Source organism: Marmota marmota, unplaced genomic scaffold, assembly GCF_001458135.2.
Source record: "Marmota marmota marmota unplaced genomic scaffold, marMar, whole genome shotgun sequence".
Taxonomy (NCBI): domain Eukaryota; kingdom Metazoa; phylum Chordata; class Mammalia; order Rodentia; family Sciuridae; genus Marmota; species Marmota marmota.
Genome location: NW_026000174.1, coordinates 3,178,327 through 3,184,326, shown reverse-complemented (window position 1 = coordinate 3,184,326; position 6,000 = coordinate 3,178,327).

Genomic DNA, 6,000 nt, shown 5'->3' with positions numbered 1-6,000 from the left:
GTGGAGGATGGGAAAGGCAGCGGAGCACAACAGACACTAGGATGGCAATTTGTAAATCAATGGATGTGAAACTGATGTGATTCTGCTATCTGTGTATGGGGTGAGGGGGGGAGTTCATAACCCACTTGAATCAAAGTGTGGAGTATGATATGTCAAGAAATTTGTAATGTTTTGAACAACCCACAATAAAAAAAATTAAAAAAAAAAAAAAATAAAATAAAATGTATAAAAGGGGCAGGACACCCCTGCTTCCTCCTCCCAGCTCTGGGGCCCCTTCACTTTGGAGAAGTCTATCTCTGTTCTATCCTTTAAATAAACCTTGCTTTCTATGCTTGAAAAAAATAAATAAATAAATAAATAAATAAATAAATAAAATATTTTAAAAGGGCTGGGGATGTGGCTCAGTGGTTAGCAACCCCTGGGTTCAATCCCTGGTTAAAAAAAAAAAAACCAAAATGTAATATATTAAAAGTGTCCAGTATTTTTCCATCAAAAAGTGTAAAATAAATGTTAACAAATTGAAAAAATTATTTTATGTTCAAAAGTGATTTTTCTAAGGTGTTCAAAATTATCTCTCTTAAAATTAAAAGGGGGAAACTAATTGAATATCAACATTTTATATCAAAATTATTCAAAGAAAAAATTTGAAAGTTTATTTGCATATGTTAAATATTTTAATAAAAATAAGACTATTTTCACTTCTCACATTCAGTGCCCATCCAGTGGCCAATGTAAGAACTTATATCATACTTTGTGCATACTATATGCAGCCTACATATTTATACATTTAAGGGGAATATGAATAGTTTTATATTACAAAATATTTCTCAGCCCCCAAATTCAGTTATTGCAAATAAAATACTAGTTCATGAGTACACTTGGGAAACACAAATTGAAATGTGAAGAAGAGCAAGAAAATCAATGCATTGTACACTGGAAGATGACACTGCATTATGAAAAATCTCTTATACTCTTGCTCTCTTAGAGGTAGGATCTGAAAAGTTTGTGTTCTATCCTACCTAAGTGCTTCTCTTATTCAAGTTCTCCCCAATTTCTAGTGTTCATTTCAAAATTTGGCAGTGGTTCAATCCACAAATCTCTACATTTAGACATAGTTGTTCTTCCTTTAAGTACCTAGGACAAAAGATGTAAAGAAGTATTTCCCTAGGGAGGCAATGCTGTTAAGAAGAAGAGTGGATGCTTAAGAACACACTATGTCAATGCTGAAAGCCAGATCTCAAGTGCCAGAGGTGCCTATGTATTATTTAGTAAGTTTTATTTTTTATATTGTGATATGTGGAGGCTCATAGGACTGGGTGACCCTACCCTAGGCAGCTGAGTTGTGCTCCTTTACCAAAAGCTAATTACAGAAAGTCAGAAAGTTATTTTTATTCCTATGTATGATTCATGGATTAAATAATGAAGTGATTTGTAGGATGTGGTATAATAGGAAGAGTATCAACTTTGGAGCATAGTACTTTGGTTCTCATCTCAACCTTGCTAATTGGTTGTATAACCTTGAGCAAATTACTTGACCTATTTTTGCCTCAGTGTGCTCACATGTAAAATGGGAATAATAATGATAACTTCCTTGAAGGCTGGTTGTGATACTTAAAAACACTCGTGCTAAAACAAAACAAAACAAAACAAAAACTGTACATGTATTTTTGCACGGATGGTGTGACTCTACATTGTGTATAACCAGAGAAATGAAAGTTGTGCTCCATTTGCGTACAATGAATCAAAATGCATCCTGCTGTCATGTATAACTAATTAGAATAAATAAAAATAAAAAAATTTAAAAATAAAGAATAAAAAATAAAACCCACCCATGTTACTGAGTAAAGAATAATGTACAGATCATAGCAAGTACATGTGTGTTACTCATGTGCACTTACTAAAACATTATATAAAACATAATCCACCTTTGGAAATAGTAGCATAATGAATAATAATTATAATAATTACAACCAGCTTTTGAAGGCCTTCTATATTTACATTATCTTATTTAATCCTCAGAACAGCCCTGAGAAGTAGGCATTATTCTCAGAGGAAGAAACTGAAATTAAGGAAGGTTAAGTATTCTACTCAAAGGCACAGGTAGTAAGTGACAGAGCTGAGCTTTGAATGGATGTTTTTTTGGGTCCTGAGCCGTGTGCTCTTTTTACTTTATTATTGGTGAGCTAACGGCATCTCTCTCTTTTCTTTTTTTTTTTTTTTCTTTTGGTACAGGGAATTGAACTCAGGGGCACTCGCCAACTTGACCACTGAGCCATATCCCCAGCCTTATTTTGAGTTTCATTTAGAAACAGGATCTCACTGAGTTTCTTAGTGCCTTGCCATTGTTGAGGCTGGTTTTGAACTCTCAATCCTCCTGTCTCAGCCTCTCGAGCCACTAGGATTACAGGCGTGCACCGCTGCGTCCAGCTCCAACCACAACTCTTAATCATATATTCGTAGTTATGGGATCACAGAGTATAATGGTAATATTATTTGTAAGGATGAAAATTATTAGTAAATAGTAATCACCAAACTTTAGTCCTTGAGGGCAGATATTGCTTCATTCCTTTCTTCACACAATGCCTGAAATGGTGGATACTTAATAAATATTTGTCTGACCAGTGTTGATTAATCTAGAGCCAGTAACATGCTAGTGAAATTAACAAATAAATTTTGTGAGCTGATGCTTTAAAATAGATTCATTGAGATAGCTGCAATACTTTCTTTACTTCATCTAAAAACTTTATAGCAATTGATTGCATAGTTCAGTTGCATCCAACCTTTTGTTCTTGCTTTAATATTTTTAAACCATTGCATTTAGATTTGACTCTCCCATGAATCTTTTTAAAAATATTTTTATTAGTTGTTAATGAAATGTTTAATTTAATTTATTTATTTGTATGTGGTGCTGAGAATTGAACCCAGTGCCTCATACGTGCTAGGCAAACGCTCTACCACTAAGCCGCAATCCTAGCTCCTCCCATGAATCTTTCTGAAATGAAGACTCAAATTTGTTCATATTTTTTCTGGCTTCAACTACAATTCTATGATCCTTGCTAGAAAACAAATTACAGGATGTTTGGAGATGTTTCTTTGTTTACATTTGAACTGCTTGGACAGTTTTATTCCCTCAGAAAAATCTCATGGTACACACAGGTTCATACTAGTTTTGAAATGCTTATTTGGCCAATTTGTCATTTCAAGAAACATTAACATTAAGGTTTATATATTTAGAGATACAGTGGTGATGCTATAGAATTTTAAAAGTTCTACAAGGAGCAATCTGCATACAGTACTGAATAACATCTTTTTTTTTTTTTAAATTATTCTTAAGTTTTAGGTGGACACAATATCTTTATTTTACATTTATGTGGTGCTGAGGATCGAACCCAGTGTCTTGTGCATGCTAGGTAAGCACTCTACCACTGAGCATGAAAGGCTAAGGTTCATCGTCGGAGATTAAAACACACACACAGATAGCAGTGATAAAGATGAAGCACTTTACTGAAAGCTGATGCTAGCTTATATAGAAAGTGAGAGTCAGTTATCTTAAACCAGGAAGCTCCCGGGGCCAATCATAGTAAAGGTCAGGTCATCACCTACTGTGCACGCATGTCCACCCTGCATAAGATTCATGGGGGGCACGAGCTGTCCACGATCACGGAAGACAGGAGGACCAATTAGAAAATCTTCAAAACAACTTGTTATCCGCCCACTGGCAACTTGCCTGCCACCATGTTGCATTAGGGGCTCCTTATCTGAAAGGCCCAGGGAGTTCTAGCTGCCCACTGGCAATATGCCCACCGCCATCTTTGAAAGGCCCGGGGAGTTCTCAGGGAGACTCCCAACAGAGCACAACTCCAACCCCACTGAATAACATCTTAAAATGTATTTGCCAATAAGCTGTACAGGGAAAAAATTCACCTCTCTTTCACTAGATGGGAAGCAGTAGCTATTTGTTTACATTTGATTTCATACTGGGGAAGGGGATTCAAGCAAACTTGTGCAGTATAAGTTCAAGTGGTTAGTAACTGCTAACCAAAATGATGGTGAAAAAAGGTTGTGTCAGATACAATCTCAAAATATCCATTTCCCTGACTTTACTTAGCAATGGCACCTTAATTTTAGCTGAGCTTATGGCCACTCAAAAAGAAAGGGGAAAAAAAAGTTCCCTTTCTGTAAGGTGTGTCAGCACTAGGTATATAACTAAATTCTAGTCAATGAGAGAGTAACAAAATTGTTCTTTGGGATTTCCTGGAAGACTTCTTTTAGGGAGATCAAGCTGCCTTCATCTCTGTCTCCTTCATTTGGGCTGGAAAGAGCCTAATCCTGCTGAATTGGGATGAATGACTGATAGACTAAATTTGAGCTTAGCAGATAGCTGAAGCATGAACAATGATTCTGGGATATCAGGTAGAAGGTACTAAGGGTGGAAGAGCAATAGGGTAGAAAGTGTATGTCTTTAATGATTGCAGAACTCTCATCCGAATCCTGGACTGCTTACTTCCTGACTCCATTTTTGTGACAGAGAAATGAATCAGATCTTGTTTAGGGCATAATTATTTGTGGTTTTGTCTTTCTCATGTGATCCTCATCCCAAAAGACAGAAGGAACCATTAGAATCTTAATATGTTGTTCTCTTGGGCAGAGTAAATAGAAGGTTATGAACTTATCTCCCTGATCATCTTCCTTTTCTGTTTTTTACCCTGAATATCTTAATTCCATCTAGCCTGTAGAAGCCAGTCATCTAGACAGCTTCTTCAAACTTGTTGATTAATCCTAGTTTATGAATACAGTAGGGATTTCTCAAATGATATGTTTATATTCTCCCAAGATGGCCTAACTGGAGATTCTGGGTTTTGTTCTGGGAAGTTTAAGTGATTTCTCTGTGTTTTATACAGTTCATTAATTGTATACCTTTAAGGAGCCTATGGCATTTTCTTAGAGTACCAAGAAAGGTCAACCATGTGACTTTCATCTTCAAGCTTTAAACTGGTTTATTCATTACATGGAAAAGTACCATAAAACTGTTCTCCCAGAAAGCATAGTTTTCAAATATTTCCTCGTTTTCACAATCTAATCTCTAAAATATTTCAATCTGTTATTGCATATTGAATCTTATGTTGTGAGGTTATAATTTAAAGTCTTTCTTTCTTTTCTTTTTTTTAGAGAGAGAGGGAGAGAGAGAGAGAGAGAGAAAGAATATTTTTTAATATTTATTTTTCAGTTTTCGGTGGACAAAACATCTTTATTTTATTTTATGTGGTGTTGAGGATCGAACCCAGCACCCTGCACATGCCAGGCAAGCGCATTTCCACTTGAGCCACATCCCCAGCCCCAAGTCTTTCTTTTTTTAAAGTGGGGATTGAACCCAAGGGTACCCTACAACTGAGTTAAGTCCCTAGTCCTTTTTATTTTTTATTTTGAGACAGGGTCTCATGAAATTGCCTAAGGCCTAACTAATTTGCTAAGGCTGGCCTTGAACTCTCAATCCTCCTGCCTCAGCTGCCTGAGTCACTGGGATTACAGGTTTATGTCATCATACCCAGCTAAATTAATCTTTTTAAAGTTTGATTATTACCCTTAAAAGATATTTTATATTTTTAATAATTAATAATTATTAGGGAGGCAAATAAGAGTCAAGAATGGGAGGACAGAAGAAAATGAAAAAAAATATAGGCTTTAGCACAGTATAAAATTTATCTTCAAGCTTTCTTATACATTAAACATTTTGGCTAAGTAAATTCTTATAAGGAGTACCAAAAGATTTTTAACCAGCAGGAACAAAAGCCTGACAAAACCAAAAGGCAGGTTTCCTTATGATCTAATAAGATAATTTGGTCTGCACAATTAGCAAATTGATGTTGCTAAAAATAGAAAATGGCAGAGTACAGTTCAAATGTTCTCCCAATGGGAACAATGTGCATGATTCAGACTGTGAGCAATATACAGCAGAGGATGACTTCAGGGAAATGTACATAGTTGCCAAATCATATCCTC